Below are 19,880 nucleotides of genomic sequence, written 5' to 3'. Positions count from 1 at the left end.
GTAGTAGTGATGATCATTTGTCCAACAATCATTAGCTTACATTTGGAAGAAATCCTTTTGATGTAGAACTTTTAAGTTTGAATTTTTCTCTTCTGAGTCATTTTTTAAAGAATCAGTCAACATTAAACTGCCACTGTATTATAATCTTGAGGAAATTATCTATTTCAATATATGTGTATATATATATATATATATATATATATATATATATATATATATATATATATATATACATACATATACAAATATTTCCTAGCTATTTAAATGTCAGTTGCTTAATATTTCAGGTAATGATTCATTTTACAAGTCCATCAAAATAACTCTTCAAATAATATAATTTTAAATATTTTTATGCTTCAAGAGCTCAGATAATCCAAAAACATTTAAGTTTAAAATTGTAAGAACTATGAACTAGTAAAAATGGAAGTAATGCAAATTTCTACAACTAATTCTTTATCATCAATGAAAGAAGAGTCGGTATATTAGAATTCTAACGTTATCATCCTTTATGATTTGCCTGGGGAAGTAGAAATGGCACTAAAGAGAAAAAAAAAAATATGGGAAGAACAGCTGGACTAGACCAAAGATACAGAGATAAGGACTGTGCTGAAAGTGACACAATTCTGAGAGTGTTGAGGGATGTATTCTCAAGATATCTGAAATAGGAGCTGATACAAAATGCTCAGAAAAAGTCATGGACCAAAAATAAGTGATGAAGAAAATATCACTAACTACTGGCCCATATGTCTAGAATCACAGTATCATAGAATTTGAGAGTTGAAAGGGAGAAACTTCAGCAGCCATTTAGTCCAGTCATACATAAAAGGAATGCATATTCTAATACAAAGCTTATTTGTGTAACTGAATGCAAGAGGATATGAATTTATGATTTTTTATCAGTAAATGTTTTGTATACTTATTTTATATACTTGCATGCCCAGAGTTGCATAAAAATTTCTTGGGTGAAAAGGAGTCACCAGTGGAAAAAGTTTAAGAAGCTCTGCTCTAATAATACTTCATGAGTCAATCAGGATCTGTTGAAAGCATATAAGAAAGGGGAACTCATTGCTTCTTGAAGCATTTTATTCCACTTTTGTAGAGCTCTGGTTATTAGGAAGCTTTTTTTTCCTGACATTTAAAGATTTATTTTCCTTTCCATATAAAAAACTTTTCAAGAATAATATAAATATTCTTTGACTACTTACTTGAGAAAGGTATAAAAAAGCAAGAGATAGGATTTTGAAATTTATCTTCTTTAGCAGACTTACTTTTATATAATTATATAAATAACTGAAATTTATAGAGACAACAGTGATGCTATTAAGTTTTTTTTTAATTTTACATGCATATGCATATATGTGTATACATATAAACATATACACAAATAAATGTGGGTATGTTACATATTATACATATATATTTACATATGTGTATATATACAGACTCACACATAAAATATTTTAGTAAGGGGGAATAAAAAGAAAACAAAACAAAAACACTAGTTAAATGGCTTCTCTCCCACAAGGATATGTCATATGCCCCATGATGAGTAAAATCATACGCATATCCTTGGAAGATATCACAAAAATAATTGTCAATGACTCTCATTATTACTATCAAACAAGTAATAAAATAGATTGATACTAACTAATGGCATTTACCACTGTTATGAAAATCATCTAAGAAGGATTCAAATTAAAATAAGGTTCCATTTAGTTGGATGATTTCAGTTATATCCAATTCTTGCTTTCCTCATTTGGGTTTTGTTTTGTTTTGTTTTGAAAGACAGTAAAGTGATTTTCTATTTCCTTCTTTAACTCAGTTTTATAGCTAAGTAAAATGAGGCAAATGGGGTTAAGTGACTTGCCCAGGGTCACAACTTATTAAGTGTCTAAAGCCATATTTGAACTCAGACAACCTGACTTTAGGCTTCTATCTATGGTTCCACCAGGCTGCCCTATAAGATGCTATATATGTTCCAATTTGTAAATGACATTAAGCTGATTGCATTAAGGCCCAAAGCATTGTGGAGTCTTAAACATGAGATGCATTATCAATCAAACAGACAACCTGGAGTATTGGAAAGAGAGAGTTGTCATTGGAGTTAGAAATCTTTGAGGATAGGGTCTTCCTTTGGTACATAATTCTGGTGAGGAAAGCCATATAACTTTTCAGTGCACTAATCAATTCTTTAAAATTATCAAAAGTATTAAAATGCTTTAGAAGTTTCCTAAACCAATGAAATCACAGATTCTGTCCAAAAATTTTCTCAAAATTATTTCACTATTCAAACAGGAAAAATCAATATGAAGAATTCCTACTGTGGAAGCAGTGATATACATCTGAAAGGACAATCCATGGAAGTTGTTAATCTGCATATCTAAAGATAACATAGAATGACTATTCCTCAGAGTTTGACAGGAAATTAAAAAGACAATCCATAGATTAGACAATTAATCTATCAGTACATATATCTTAGATAGATACTATGGATACAAAGTGAAAAATGCCTGGAATTGAATAGAATGTTGAGTCAACCTGGCTACTTTTTGGAATTCCATAGTTATTTGAATAATCAAATATTCTACTTAAAACAAAAATTATACCATTTCAATATTATTTGTTCTATTAATGCTAAATATCTCCAGTTAATAGAAAATCATATCTTCACATTTACTGAATCCACTATCCCACTGAAAAAAAAAATAGATAAATCAAAGGGAAATGGGAGAATCTACTACTTTCCTGGAAATAGAAATATGATAAAAGTTTTTATTTACTATTTGAGATAAGTTTTCTATCAACACTAATGGAGCAGAGGAAAAGTATGAATAATCCAAATAATGGATTATTTACATCTTTTATAATTTTGGAATATCTTCTGATATTTGCTTTTTGAGCAGATGACTTTTCAATTGTTAGCATTAGATTATTAAAGTTTTTTTTTTTTATTTTTTCCCAGTATAACATGAAATTTTCTTTTCCTGATCTATCAAATAGAAAGGAGAATAGAAAGTATCTTTGAAAAATCGGACCTTTTTATCAGTTATATGTTTTGGTTATATTTTCATTTGTCTGTTCCTTTATCAATTTTTTGAGCTATTTGTGTTTATAAAACACTGGAAAGTATGTAAAGATAAATGAAGCTTGTCCTCAAGGAACTTGCAGTCTATTAAGGAAGATAGGACATTGAAACTATAATACAAAATTGAATGAGTGAATTAGTACTGTGGGTTTTCAGAGGGGAAGATCACTTCAGACACTTTATTGCATTCTACACAAGCACTAAATGTGTTTCTTTTGATGAAGTGCCTTTTTCAGCAGCAACAGGTGGGCTTAATTCAGTTTCTAGTTTAACTTTAAAACAGTTGGTTACAGGTTCACTTTTCATCTTTCCTCCCTTGCATGGCTCAGAAAGTTAGGAAACATCATTATATCTTTATCAGGAATTTAAACACATCAAAAACTTTATTAAAATAAAAACAACAAATAAGCAAAATTTAGAGTAAGTAATGTGAATTAGCTAGGCAGCTGGTAAGAAAAAAGAGAGAAAATAGTAATCAAAGGGTATAAATTCATTCTGCTCAAGTGTAGCAAGAAATTCTGTTGAGGTAGGTCACTCTTTAAGTGGATCACTGAAGCAGATTAGATTGGAACTTTTCATGATTGTAGTCAGTTTAAGATAACAGTCTTGTTCCCTCACAACTGAATGGTCATTGGCATTGGCAGTGCACCTGAACCACTCCTTAATCCTTCCTCTGGGACTCAGAAGTTCCTGGTTTTCCTGGATCTTGTAAGGCGCATATGATCCTTCTCAGTCTTTGCTTCTAGCTGAGAAAAACCATTCTTCCTTTAGGACTCCTGATAATGAGAAATATTGAGATACTCTATACCTACTTTGCTTTCTGAATATTGGCCCAAGTATCATTCATTTTCACTGAACATCTTTTTACCAGTGTTGAGAGGGGGGAGAGAGAGAGAGAAAGAGAGAGAGAGAGAGAGAGAGAGAGAGAGAGAGAGAGAGAGAGAGAGAGAGAGAGAGAGAGAGAGAGAGAGAGAATTATATTAAATGATCTCTAATACTTCTTCCAATTTGAAAATCACATGATCATATTTATAGACCTGTGAAATATATAACACATAATAGCTAATGAATTATTCTGTCTTCAGTAGCACATATGAGGCAGAGGGAAGGAAGGTAGCTTGCTGGAAGCATTACAAATATATATTTCATTTAAACCAAATCATTGATTATTGTCCAACTATCTTTTTAGACATACTACCTTAAATAAATGTAATTTACTTTTAACTTTTACTTTATATGTAGGGCTGGTCAGCTGGGTGTATTTAATCATCAGTGAATTTTCTGACTTGCTCTAAAACCATTACTAGAATGTGAGAGGTTAATCCCACCCCCTGACCTCATATAGCCATGGGTCAGACCTTTGGAATTCTGAAAGGCAGTAAGGGCTCTTTGCCTCTGATTTAGTTTCACAGGCTCCTGGGATATCAATTTTTAAAGGCCCAGTCAACAGATTACAGAAATCAGTCAAGTTAAAATTTTATTAGGAAAAAAGAATCACTTCACAAAGTACCATTTTTCCCCAATGGAAATATGAACTTGAATAGATTTACCAAAAAAAAAAAAATATATATATATATATATAATGATTGTTTGTTACCATGCACATAAAATTTTATAATACAATAGATTGTTATGGTAGTATTGCCAAATTAAGTGATGCCAAATATAACTATCAAAATAAAATTATTTATATCTCTATTATTAATTTTATAAACATTAACATTTCAATATATAATGGATGAAAAATATATTTCAAATGAAATGTTGAACTTGTCAAATACAGTTTTTGTGTACCTTTTTAATTTAATCTAATGATAATTAAACTGACCTTGTCTGTATGCCTTTTGAATCTCTTTTCCCTTCTTAAATGTTTAAATTTTCCATTGACACTACTTTATTTTTTAAAATTTAAAACATTATTACTATTTGTCATCTTCATCTGTTCTGAACAGAAGCCCTCTCCTATGACAAATAAGTAGAGACAACAAAAATAAATCACACAATTGACTATATCTGAACATATGTGTCTTAATATTCATATCTTATCCTCTTTCTATCTGATAAGGAGTTAGAGAAGTACTTCATCATTAGTCATTATTTGGCTTTTTTCAAGATGTATAAAATACAATGCACTAAATACTTTACATGCTTATTATGAAGAAAACATTTTCTGTACTTTAAAAATCCCTATAAACATGAATTATTTTGTTTGGGTAAAAAAAAAAGAAGATAAAAATCATAAAGTGTGTTGTGCATTTGTTGGGACAAATAAAATTTTGATATGGTTCATTGACTGAAATAGTTATGAATATTTGAGTCAACTGACAAAAGATTGACTCTGAATGTATGACTTGAGCAGATTCAACTGAATTAAGCTGTTTTGCCCATTTTTAGTCAGTTTCTATTAAGTACTTAATTCATATCCCACTGATATATTTTTGCTGTTATTAAATTTGGCTGTTTATTTTTTTAAGATTGTGTGTTCATCTAAAGAAATTTATTCAAGAGATGAACATAAACATGATGTTTATGCTTATGGTTTATTGAAAATATTGAGGCCACCAAACATAAGCTCTTTCTGCTTCCTTTCTTCATTCTTCTATTCAGCATTAGTGCCTATTCTGTTTTCTTTCCTTTCATTCAGGAAAAGAGGAATGTACCCTACTTTAAAAGGTTAATCCAATGATGTACTAGTGAATTTTTAATAATCAGACCTTGGGGGGGAAAAAGGACACATTATTATGTATTTGTGACATTAGCATTTTTATGCTTTATACATATTTTCTTCATGGCTCTCTTATGTTGTTATAATCAACAAAATAACAAATTGAGCTTTTATTTGTTAGTGACTGATGATTTCTGAGGTATGAAGATTCACACTGAAAATTTAACAATCAGCTTTTATGAAATGGTTCAAGCTGATTCCAACCAATCCCTGGACTAATTCACCCATATTCTTGATCCTGTTCCTGTTTGTTTCAATTCTATTCAACAGACATTAATTAAATGCCTACTGTGTCAGATTTTCTATTGGGTGTTGACAATACAAAAACAAAAATGAAACATTCTTTGCTCTAAAGGCAATGGTATTCATTATATCTATTATATCCTGGATAAGTATAATATGTATCTAGAGAACTAAAGAGAAGGCAATTTGAAGAGATGGGGATAGTGCATATTAAGACATTTTCATTGAAGAAATTATGCTGATGATCTTTTCAAGAAAATGAAAAAATATGGATATAGAAAAAAGAGAAAATAAACCTTAATGACAGAAAAGTTTGTGACATTTTAGCAAAAAATAGAAGTTTGGAAGAGAGTTATATTTATATTTGGGATTAGGGGAAGATGAGGAATTCTAATTTGGATATAAAGACTTTGATAATTTTAAGGAATATCAAGGTAGAAATGACTCAGGCAGTTGGAGATTAGGGTTGAACAGATACATTTTCAATCATCTGTGAAAAATGGTTGATAAATTATGTTCATGGAATCTAATGAGACCAACAAACTCAATGCTCTCTTCAGAGTACAGGGAAAGAAAAGAAAAATGCCCAATATTAAATATTAGGTAACACTTATACAGGAAAGAGATGGATGATTATCCAGAAAAAGAGAATGAAGAAGAGTGATTATTCAGTTGAAAACATAAAAAAGTAGTTTTTATGAAGGACAAGGATGGATTAAAAAGGATGGAGGAGATTTATAATCTAAAAATGCAGAAAAGTCAAGGAGAATGAGAAGTGAATTTGAAAAAAAAAAAAGAGAGATGATTGAATTCTCTTCCTAAATTAATTTATTGTATCAGCTATCATCTTCCTATTTTTTTATGAATCATCAGTTTCTCCAATAATTAACAGAAATACCTTTTCTTTGGTCATTTTTATCTAATCCAGTTACTATTCCATGTTTGTCTTACTCTCTGCTTCTAATTTCTGGAAGGAAAACATTTTGACAATTGATGCTATTATTCCTTCTCCACCCAGCTTTATTCAATGCTGAGTAATTTGGATTCTGCTTCCATTATTCTACAAGTTAACTAATTTCTAAAATTGCCAATAAATCAAAGTCCTTATCTCCTTTGACCTCATTAGCTTTTGAGATGGATGATCACCTCATATGTACTCTCATTTGAATTCAGAGACCTCATAATCTTGACTCCATACTCATTCAAAACTATTTTTCTCCTCACTCCTCCATAACTTTTGCTGACACATGTTCTTTCTGATTCTTAGAAATATCTCTTTTTCTTTCTTGCATTCCTAACCTTTCCCTTCAATTCTTTATCTATTTTTTCTTCTTTAGCAATCTCTTCATTCTCATTGTTTAAAATTATTTTGAAATGATTTTTCACTCTGTATCTCAGTCCTGACCTCTCTTCTTGGGTCCATATACACATTTACAACTATTTATATAGAACATATCAACCTGAAATCTTTCATTGATGACTCAAATTCAACTTGTTAAAAACTTAAAAAAATTTCTCTCTTAAAACCTCCTTCTCTGACTTCGTTCTTTATCTTAGTGATACTACTCGGTACTACTCACTATTCACCAAATAACACTTGTTCAATTTTTTTTCCATTTCCCTCTATTTTACCTCTCATATTCAGACTTTCACGAGTTCCTGTTGTTTTAACTCCACAATATATTTTGTGTGTATTCTTTCTACTATCTTGACACATGCCAATAAAAAACTGAATCAAATTAACAATAAAAAGCATTCCCACAATGATAAATTATCAAAGGAGATGAAAAGAAACTTCTCAAATGAAGAAACTGTTTCAGGAAGCATATGAAAAATGCTTCAAATCATTTATAAATTAGACAAGTACAAGATAAATTAAATTAGCTGGAGATTCCAACTCAGACCTATCAGATTGGCAAAAATTACAAAGGATTAATTTAATAAAAATTGGAGAACTTTTGGTAAAATTTTGGAGAATGTTTGGTAAAACAAGAAAATTAATGTGCTGTTTGCACAACTGTGTATTAACCATTCTGGAAATCAATTAGATACTGTACTCCAAAAAATACTAAACCAGGCATACCTTTGAAGTTTATGTACAAAGATATTTATAGCAACTTTTCTTAAACTGACAAAGAATCAGAAACTAAACAAATGATCAAGAAAACCAAATGAATGAACATACTATAGAACATAATTATACTGAAAAAATGAGCAATAAGAATGAAGAAAGAACATTTTCAGAGAAACATGGAAAAACTTGTAAGAATTGGTACAGAATAAAGTAATAAGAATGAGGAGAATAATACATACAGTAACAATGTAAAAGAAAAAACAATTTTCAAGGGTTAATGGATTTTATTAATATAATGATCACAACAATTCTACAAAATGATGCATGCTACTTAACTTCTAATTGAGACTTGATAAACTCAAGATGCAGTATGAGACATATATTTTTTTAATTTGGCCAAAATATGAATTTACTTTGTCCTATAGTATATATTTCAAGAATTGTACTTTTCTATTTCTTTTTTCCTCAATGCTGAGGGTAGATAGTATGCACAAATGTAGTCAGGAAAAGGTAGTCAAACAATCACTGCCACCAGAATAACAAAGAATGAGAAGAAAACATACAGAAGATCCAAAGTAATCAGGAGAAGCAGGGCAGTTGTTGAAAGTTATCTCTTGAATTTATCATTTACTTAAAAAGAAAAACAACCTCTTCATATATGTATTCATAGTTTATGTAATGTTCTGGTTGGTTTTCTGGAGGTCTCTGGACCAGCCTTCATTTCAGTTCAGTAATCACCACAAGAATAGCCAAGTGTTAAAATCCAAATCCTTTATTATCTCCTTCAAAATCTTGTTTCTTTGCCTAAGGCCCAGCTAGCTTTTTTGAGAGCCTTTCAGCAGTCTTGGTTTCAGTGGAGAAGTGAAGAAGGAAAGCTTACACCATGGTGGTTTCAGATGGAGTGAATGAATCTATCTCTGAGTCCCATCCTGGCTGAGTTTGTCCTAGTTTATATGCTCTATTCTAATTATATTATCATAGGTGTGAATCTTGTGAAACTATATTAAGTACTAAGCACATGTACTGAACTAGAGAACTATTAATTGCCATGCTAAACTAGAAAACAATTGTCTTATCGATTCCACCTTGTAAGAATCCTGGTTTTAGAGTTATGGCCGATAACAAGTTTCATGAAATTTTCTCTCCTTATGTTCTAATTTGGATAAGGAAGAGTTAAAGTTATTTGGTATTTATTAAGTTTAGAATTTAAAATATGAAACTAAGGGGAAAATTTAAATGTGGACAAATCAACACATATAAAGATTTCTTGGGGAAAGTTCTCCATTCTTGCTAACCTGGATTATTGCATTAGTTTCTACTAGGTCTTCCTACCTCCCCTCTCTCTTTTCCTTATTTATTCATTGCTCAAAACACATCTAGAAAAAAATCTTCCATATACATAGTTCTAGACATTTTACTCCCCTACTCAAAATTCTTAAGTTGTTATTACCTAGTATTATGAGTCAGAAACTGTACATTTTTAGGCCTATATTTTTTTTTGTGACAGAATATCATGTGTCTTGAGATGTACTTTTCTTATCTATTTAGTAGTCTTCATATTTGCAATCAACCATTCTAAAATTTCCCAGTGTTTAATAAATTACATGAAGCTCATTATTTTTCATAATCCTTCTTTCCTTTCTTCCTCCCCCTTTCCTATCAAAGATATCAAATGTATTGTGCATTAGATTTTGAGCATACCTCTAATATGATTATTGATTGACTTCTTTGTACCATAATCTAGAGATAATTTTAGTTCCTGACTTGACTTTGCCATTTTGGCTCTGCTTTTTAAGATAATTTGATCTGAGGATCATCCATACTGCTCTGCTGTTTGTTGTTTTTTTTCAGTTGTGTCCAACTCTTCCTTATCCCATGCACCATAACATTCCAGTCTTGTCCGTGGAGTTTTCTTGACAAAGATACTAGAGGGGCTTGCCAATTCTTTCTCCAGTAGATTAAAAAAAGAAAAGAAAAGAAGAGGTTAATTGATTTGTCAAGAGTCACATAACTAGTAAGTGTTTGCCCTCATATTTAAACTAAGTTCTTCCTGATTTCAGGTACAACATTCTTTTCTCTGTACCACTCTCTGCCTCTTTGAGACTGTTGAGTGAGTAACACCAAATATCCTGCCCCCATAGGCTCTGGAGATTTATTTGTGTTTCTGTCTCTTTGGAGATTATGACCTAGCTGTATCCTTTCTTTCTTATGAGTCTGAAATAGGCTTTACATATTAACTTTGTGAATGGAATGACATAGGCCATAAAGATCTATTTCTAGTCCTTCCTTATTTATGTATTTTGGGAAAACTTCTATGTAAACCTACTGCATTGGATGAGAAGACCTGCAAAAAAAAAAAAAAAAAATCAAAACTCAGTCTTGTATTTGAGGCCTGTGATAATATAGAATCAACCCACCTTTTCCAACTGAATTCAGAGTACTCTCCTTCATATATTCTATTGTTCAAATAACCTAAAGCTACTTTCTTCTATAAACATTTTCTTTATCTGTATATCTTCACACCTTGGTACATGTTATTTTATATATTTGAAATCACTCTCTTTACTTCTTAATTTATCAATTAATTGATAAATTCCTATACATTCTACATGAAACTTTTTTTATTAATTTTATAATTATATTTTTTAACAGTACATATGTATGGGTAATTTTTTACAACATTATCCCTTGTACTCACTTCTGTTCCGAATTTTCCACTCCTTCCCTCCACCCCCTCCCCTAGATTAACAGGCATTCCCATATAAATTAAATATATTATAGTATATCCTAAATGCAATATATGTGTGAAGAGCCGAATTTCTTTTTCCCCAGGAAGAATTGGATTCAGGAAGTAAAAATAACTTGAGAAGAAAGACAAAAATGCAAACAGTTTACAATCATTTCCCGTATCATTGTTGAAGTGTATAAAGATCTCCTGGTTCTGCTCATTTCACTCAGCATCAGTTCATGTAGGTCTCTCCAAGCTTCTCTGTATTTATCCTGCTGGTCATTTCTTACAGAACAATAATATTCCATAACATACATATACCATAATTTACCCAACCATTCTCCAATTGATGGGCATCCATTCATTTTCCAGTTTCTAGCCACTACAAAAAGGGCTGCTACAAACATTTTGGCACATACATATCCCTTTCCCTTCTTTAGTATTTCGTTGGGATATAAGCACAGTAGTAGCACTGCTGCATCAAAAGGTATGAACATTTTGATAACTTTTTGGGCATAATTCCAGATTGATCTCCAGAATGGTTGCATTCTTTTACAACTCGACCAACCAGTTTTCTCACAGCCCCTCCAACATTCATCATTATTTGTTCCTGTCATCTTAGACAATCTGACAGGTGTGGAGTGGTATCTCAGAGTTTTCTTAATTTGCATTTCTCTGACCAATAGTGATTTGAAACACTCAAATGAGTGGAAATAGTTTCAATTTCATCATCTGAAAATTGTCTGTTCATATCCTTTGACCATTTATCAAATGGAGAATGGTTTTATTTCTTATAAATTAGAGTAAGTTCTCTATATATTTTGGAAATGAGGCTTTTATCAGAATTTTTAACTGTAAAAATTGTATCCCAGTTTGTTATTTCCCTTTTAATCTTGTTTGCATATAGTTTAGCTTGTACAAAAGCTTTTTAATTTGATGTAATAAAAATTTTCTATTTTGTGATCAATAATGGTCTCTAGTTTTCCCTTGGTCACAAATTCCTTCCTCCTCCACAACTCTGAGAGGTAAACTATCCTATCTTCCTCTAATTTATTTATGATCTCTTCCTTTATGCCTAAATCATGGAGCCATTTTGATCATATCTTTGTATGTGGTGTTAAGTGTGGGTCCATGCTTAATTTCTGCCATACTAATTTCCCGATTTCCCAGCAGATTTTGTCAAATAATGAATTTGTATCCCAAAAGTTGGGATCTTTGGGTTTGTCAAATACTAGATTGATATTTTTATTTACTATCTTGCCCTGTGAACCTAACCTATTCCACTGATTAATTAGTCTATTTCTTAGCCAATACCAAATGGTTTTGATGACTGTTGCTTTATAATATAGTTCTAGATCAGGTACAGCTAGACCACCTTCATTTAATTTTTTTTTTCATTACTTCCCTTGAAATTCTCGACCTTTTGTTCTTCCATATGAATTCTGTTGTTATTTTTTCTAGGTCATTAAAATAGTTTCTTGGGAGTCTGATTGACATAGTACTAAATAAATAGATTAGTTTAGGGAGTATTGTCATCTTTATTCTGTTTGCTCGGCCTATCCAAGAGCACTTAATGTCTTTCCAATTATTTAAATCTGACTTTATTTTCATGGCAAGTGTTATGTAATTTTGCTCATATAATTTTTTACTTTCCTTTGGTAGATATATTCCCAAACATTTTATACTATCAACAGTTATTTTGAATGGAATTTATCTTTGTATCCTTTCCTGTTGGATTGTGTTGATAATGTATAAAAATTCTGAGGATTTATGTGGATTTATTTTGTATCCTGCAACTTTGCTAAAGTTCTGAATTATTTCTAATAGCTTTTTAGCAGAGTCTTTGGGGTTCTCTAAGTATACCATCATGTCATCTGCAAAGAGTGACAGTTTGATTTCCTCATTTCCTACTCTAATTCCTTGAATCTCTTTCTCGGCTCTTATTGCTGAGGCTAGTGTTTCTAGTACTATATTGAATAGTAATGGTGATAGTGAGCAACCTTGTTTCACTCCTGATCTTACTGGGAAAGGTTCCAGTTTATCGCCATTACATATGATGTTTACTGAAGGTTTTAAATATATGCTCCTTATTATTTTAAGGAATAGTCCATTTATTCCTATACTCTCAAGCGTTTTTAGTAGGAATGGATGTTGGATTTTATCAAATGCTTTTTCTGCATCTATTGAGATGATCATATGGTTTTTATTAATTTGATTATTAATATGGTCAATTCTACAAATAGTTTTTTTTTTTTTTAATATTAAACCAGCCCTGCAATCCTGGTATAAATCCTACTTGATCATAGTGTATTATCCTGGGGGTGATTTTCTGAAGTCTATTTGCTAATATCTTATTTAAGATTTTAGCATCAATATTCATTAAGGAAATTGGTCTATAATTTTCTTTCTCAGTTTTCAATCTACCTGGTTTAGGTATCAGTACCATGTCTGTGTCATAGAAGGAATTTGGTAGGACTCCTTCAATCCCTATTTTTTCAAATAGTTTACATAGCATTGGAGTTAGTTGTTCTTTAAATGTTTGGTAGAATTCACCTGTAAATCCATCTGGTCCTGGGAACTTTTTCTTAGGAAGTTGGTTAATAGCTTGGTCTATTTCTTTTTCTGAGATGGGACTATTTAGAGTACTTACTTCTTCCTCTGTTAATCTGGGCAAGCTATATTTTTGAAGGTATTCTTCCATTTCATTTAAGTTATCGAATTTATTGGCATAAAGTTGAACAAAGTAGCTCCTAACTATTGTTCTAATTTCCTCTTTACTAGTGGTGAGTTCTCAGTTTTCATTTTCAAGACTAACAATTTGCTTTTTCTCTTTCCTATTTTTAAATCAGATTTACTAAGGGTTAGTCTATTTTGTTGGTTTTTTTCATAGAACCAACTCTTAGTTTTATTAATCAATTCAATAGTTGTTGTTGTTGTTGTTGTTTTGTTTTTGTTTTTGTTTTTGTTTTTTTACTTTCAATTTTATTAATCTCACCTTTTATTTTTAGAATATCAAGTTTCGTGTTTGTCTGGGGGTTTTAAATTTGTTCCTTTTCTAGCATTTTTAGTTGTAAGCCCAATTCGTTGACCCTCTCTTTCTCTATTTTATGCAAGTAGGCCTGTAGAGATATAAAACTTCCTCTTATTACTGCTTTGGCTGTATCCCACACATTTTGGTATGATGTCTCATTATTGTTATTTTCTTGGGTCCAGTTATTAATTTTGTCTATGATTTGCTGTTTTACCCAATCATTCTTTATTTAAGATTATTTAGTTTCAAATTATTTTTGGTCTATTGTCCCCTGGCATTTTATTAAATGTAATTTTCATTGCATTGCAGTCTGAAAAGGATGCATTTATTATTTCTGCATTACTGCATTTGATTTTTGAGGTTTTTATGTCCTAGTATTTGATCAATTTTTGTATAGGTTCCATGAACTGCTGAGAAGAAAGTATACTCCTTTCTGTCTCCATTTAGCTTTCACCAAACATCTATCATATCAAACTTTTCTAGTATTCTATTTACCTCTTTTACTTTTTCTTATTTTTTTTGGTGGTTTGATTTATCTAATTCTGATAGTGCAAGTTGAGATCTCCCTCTATTATAGTTTTGCTGTCTATTTCTTCTTGTCGCTCTCTTAATTTCTATTTTAAGAATTTAGATGCTGCACCATTTGGTGTGCATATGTTTAATATTGATACTGCTTCATTATCTATGCTACCCTTTGGCAAGATATAATGCCCTTCCTTATCTCTTTTAATTTTTGTTTTTGCTTGATCTGAGATGAGGATGGCTACCCATGCTTTTTTGGCTTCACCTGAAGCATAGTAGATTCTGCTCCAACCTTTTACATTTATTCTGAATGTATCACCCTGTTTTAGGTGTCTTTCTTGTAAACAGCATATTGTAGGATTCTGGCTTTTAATCCAGCTTGGTGTTTTGAATTTAGGGTCCCTTTCAATAGGTGGTCGATGAATTTTTTCAAGGTCTATTTTACCCCCTGTTTCTAAAATATCTGGGCAGTTCTCTTTGAAAATTTCCTAGAAAATAGTGTCCAGGATGTTTTTTTCCCTCACATTTTTCAGGGAGTCCGATTATTCTCACATTGTCTCTCCTGGATCTGTTTTCCAGGTCTGTTGTCTTCCCAATAAGGTACTTGACATTCTTTTCCATTGTTTTGTTTTTCCAGCTCATTAATTTTGATTCTCAATGATTTGATTTCTTTATCCACTCTGTATTTAAATACATGGAATGACTTCTCCAGACTCTTTTGCCAAGCTTCTCTTTCCTTTTCCAATTTCTCTTCTAGCTCTCTTGTGAGAGCCTTTTTGATTCTTGTATGAGAGTTTAGTGTATTGAGGAGCAGATCATTTTTCCATTTGGGGATTCCTCTGGAGCCAGTCTGTTTTAAGTCTCCTCAGGGTTTTAAGTCTGCTCTCTATCCATATAGAAGCTTTCAATGGTCATTTTGTCAGAGCAGAATCAAAGAAAACAAACTGACAAGAAAAACAATTGGTGTGCTTTTGGCGGTGGGATGGGGCCTGGATGGTGTTACTGGGCTCTCTACAGACTTTGGGAGACAGCAGTGAGGCACTAACAGGACAGTGATAGCTGCACTGACTCTGTGCTCTGAAACTCTGAGGCTCTAAGAATGTACTGAGTCACTCCAAGTGGGGTTGGGGGTAGTCAGGTTCAAGAGACACTAGCTTTCTGGGGTTTTATTCTTTACCTCCAGTGTTTACACCTTCTCTGCTGATCCTGGCTTATTGCCAAGACAGAATAACCACACTGGGGTAAAGGTCGTGTGCAGAAACGGCAAAGATGGCACCCTTCCCCCCTGTGGTCTGAGCAGTGTGAGCTGCCTGCCTCACTCTCACTGTTGGGTCTCAGCCTGTGCCCATTCTGTTTGTCCCCTCCCCCGATCAAAAAACATTCCTTTTTTGGTGAATTTCAAGGATGTCTTCTCTTGGTGATTATTTGTGGGGGGGTTTTTTGTGTTTGTTTGTTTTGTTTTTCCCGTCAAGCATTAATTCCAAGGCTTGTTATGAAGTAAATTCTGAGAGAAAACATGGAGCTCAAGCAGCTGTGTGCCTCCTCTCTGCCATCTTGGCTGGAAGTCCTAATTGTAACTCTTGCTGACTTTGTATTAGCAGCATAAAAATGAATTATAGCAGTATATTCAAGTTTGTTTCTATATGATAAGCTTTACTCAAGTAACTGTAAATAGTGTAGGAGGATGGAATACTTCAAGCCATACTAAAGCACAACTTCAAATGATGTGATATATTAGAAAACATCTGGGAAACCTCCAACCTACTCAGCATTAATCAGAGATAGAGTACCTGGCACATTCAAACAAATTCATGAAGCAGGTCATGTAATAAGTAGAAATAACTTCTATGTCAGATTTATGAAATAATTGAAGTATTCAGAAGACTTCTCATCAGCAAAGACTAAAAAAGATTGAAGTACTAACAGTTTGAAATGGGGATCATTTTCAGGGAAACAAGTATCTATAATGACTAAGGAGTCAATGACTGGAAAATTTGTATTACATATCTGTGTAATTATTTCGCAACTATAATAATCTAGATCATGAGATTAGAATCCATGGGACATTGGTTTGAATCTCATTTTTGCCTTTTTTTTTTTTTTTTTACTGTGTGATTTTTAGAAATCATTTACTTCATTAGACCTTAGTTTCCTCATCTATAAAAGGAGCATTGAATGAGATGCCTTTCGAGAGAGTATTCAGTTCTAAATCTATGATATACTATGATATAAATGTCATTCAGTCAATAAACATGTATCAAGCATATACTATTTCCAAATACTGTGGCAAGCTCTGGTGAAGTGAATACAAACAAAAAAAAAAAAAAAAAAAAAAAAAAAAAGCCTATGCTTCAGGAAGCTCACAATTTCATGGGGTCAAACAACACACACACACAAAGACACAGACACAAGTATAGGAAAGATTAGGGTAACATCTGTTTCCTGGAACATGTTGGATAAAATCAAAGAACTTCAAATGAAATACAGCAATGGGAAAGTATAATGGTATATTAGATGGAGCACCAGTCAGAGTTTTGCATTTGTTCATATTGACTATGAGACCATGACCAAAACCAAGGTAAGTTTTTAAAGACCATAATTCATAAAAGACTGTTGATTTGTATTAGAAACATGAGTTTCTATAACTCTATACCAGTGAAACTGTAGGCCTTGAATAACTATGATAATCAACAAGAAATAACGTTGTATATACAAATTTTCCTGTATACAATAATGTTTGTGATTCTACCACAACAACAAAAATATTATGTCAAGAACAGCCACATTTTCCCTTCATCTTGAATCTTCTTATTGCTCATATATAAAACTACAACTTCTATATATTAATGATTTTAAGCACATGAAAATAATTTCACAAAAATTATAACCTTTTGATTTTTCTTTTTTCAAGCACATTCTTTCAATTGTTATATCCATATACAGCCATAGAATTGAAAGATTCAGGGAGTCCAACTTCTATTATGTGAGGACCAAAACATAACTACAAGAGGATAACTCATTTGGCCTACTCTGTAATTTTCATAGGGAAATTATACTATCAGTTAGGCCAGTTCTGCTGTGATTCACATAGTACTTTCTTATAAGCTTTCTACACGTCTATCAGTACTGATATATACATGCAAATATAGGAATGACATTTTGTAATCTGTTTGTTAAGTATAGAGTAGTTACACTATTCTTGTGGTGTTCACAGAAGTAGATTGGATAATTTAACCCACATTATTCATGACCCAAATATGTTTGCTTTATGTGTTACTGTCCTCAATTAACTCTCTACTATGATATCTATCCATGTGTGCACTTTTTCTCCCATTTCTTTGGCCCTGATTATGAATCAGAAATGAGTTACAATTGAGTTCCAAGAAAGGTGTGGTCCTTTACTTCTGCTAATTTTAGAAAGTATACAAGACCAGTCTCAGAATGAAGTATGTGCAAACACCATATTATTTACAGCAAACTAAATATAATGCCTTGATTTGGCACGGCCTGCCCAATATTTCTCTTGAAAACTGTTACATATGTTTGTTTTGGATGTCTGCCAAAATAACAAGATTGTTAAGTATCTTTCATGCATTTCTCATATAGACTCAAGGAAAGAATTACAGCATAATTCAGCCTAACTTTTATACAATTTTCCAGTGGACATTCATTTATCTCAGACTTTCAATATTAGAAGAGAAAAGTAAGCAACCTTCAAATTAGGCTTCTATCTGTGAGGAAATAACAATCAAAACAACAACAACAACAACAAAAAATGTACAAATGTATTATGATTGTAATATGACTCTAAGCATTTATCTTCTATAACATTTCTCTGAATGGTATAAAGTACCATTAAAATCAAATATGCAATACAACTGCATTGTAATTAATAAGGGACCAATTTCTAAGTTGTCAATTATTCAGATCTATTCCTTTTACTCCTTTGTCTTCCAGCTCTCCAGTTCTTCACCTTATTTATCCTTATTTGTATTTATACTGTAATTTATGTTTTCAACTTATTAGTGAGTCTGGGAAAGAAAAGAACAAGTGTTGTGAAATTTAAACCAATAGATAATATTCTTTAAAAATACTTTCAATAAAATACTGATGGCAAAGAAGGAATTTGAATGTAGTGGCTAAAATGAAGTTTGGAGATTCTTTGTGAATTTCATTTATTCTTTATTTTCTTCACATTCATATATCATAGTCAAGTGAGAATTGAATGTAGCATATTTAAAGGTATAGAAGAGTATGGTGGCCAGTACTGTTCTGTGCCTATAGCTCACTCTGGGTTTAAGGAATATCATAAAATAATTCCTCATGTTGATTCATTTATTTATTACATCACTACTAGCCTATGTTACTATGTGCTTATGTAATTTATGGGATTATGTCTAATACCTCCCATATTGATGGATTTATGTATACCTGTTTCAAGTGAGCCCCTTCAGAAACCCACTAATCTGATTTGATTTCCTATTTCCTTTGGTGTTTTCATCTCCCTTCCTAAGAAGTCAGGGAGAGAATGATTGTCTTCTTTCATGGTGTTTTCACCCCTTTTTTGAGCAGTCAGGAAAGGCATCATAACCTCTTTTGGGGGGATTCTCACCTCCTTGAGAAGTCAGGGAGGTCATGGCCACCTATATTCTAAAAACAAAAGAAAGCCAGAGATGTTAAAATTTTTACAAGGTGCTAAGTAAGTGGAATTGAGGAGACAGTGGTTAAATCTAGTTTAGCATTGATTTAATCCTACAACAAATAATGGTTTCCTAGTGATAAAATGATTGGTTTATACTCAGTGTGGAACATATAAGGAGAAATTGTCAGAGCCAGAAACTAGAAACTCTCTGAAGCTGAGACAGTTTCATTCCATCTTCCATCTTTGTTCTGGCCAGAGATTTTGGATTTGGAGACATTTGGAGGAAGCTAGAGGCAGAACCTGGCAGAGGTAAAGGACTAGTGACAGGAGCTCTAGGAACCAAGGAGAGAGATAGACCTCTAAGAAAGCTAACCAGGGCCAAGGAAAAGAGATAAGACTTTGAAGGAGACAATAAAGGACTTTAACTCCTGGCTGCATTTGGGTTGATTACCAGACAAAGGCTGCCTCCAGAGACCCCAAGTAAACCCCAACAAGAGAAGATTATATTTTAGAGAAGAATATTACAATTCTGCTTGCATCATTTTGCATTATTTTAAATAATCCTGCACAGATTTTTATAACATTATCCATTTCTTATAGCACAATAATATTCTATGACATCTATAAGCCATAACTTGTTTAGCCATACCCCAATAGATGGAGATACCCTCAGCTTCCAAAGCTTTGCTACTACAAAAAGAACTTCTTTAAATGGTTTTTTCTTTAACCTTTTTGGAGTCTAGTCCCAGAATTTGTATTTCTTGGTCAAACAGTGTACACAATTGATTAGCTTTTGGGACATAATTGCAAAATGCTTTTGAGAAAGGTTA

The sequence above is a fragment of the Sminthopsis crassicaudata genome, chromosome 3 (genome assembly GCF_048593235.1).
Source record: "Sminthopsis crassicaudata isolate SCR6 chromosome 3, ASM4859323v1, whole genome shotgun sequence".
NCBI lineage: Eukaryota > Metazoa > Chordata > Mammalia > Dasyuromorphia > Dasyuridae > Sminthopsis > Sminthopsis crassicaudata.
The sequence above is the reverse complement of the archived record's forward strand: the minus strand, read 5'-3'. Positions refer to the sequence as shown.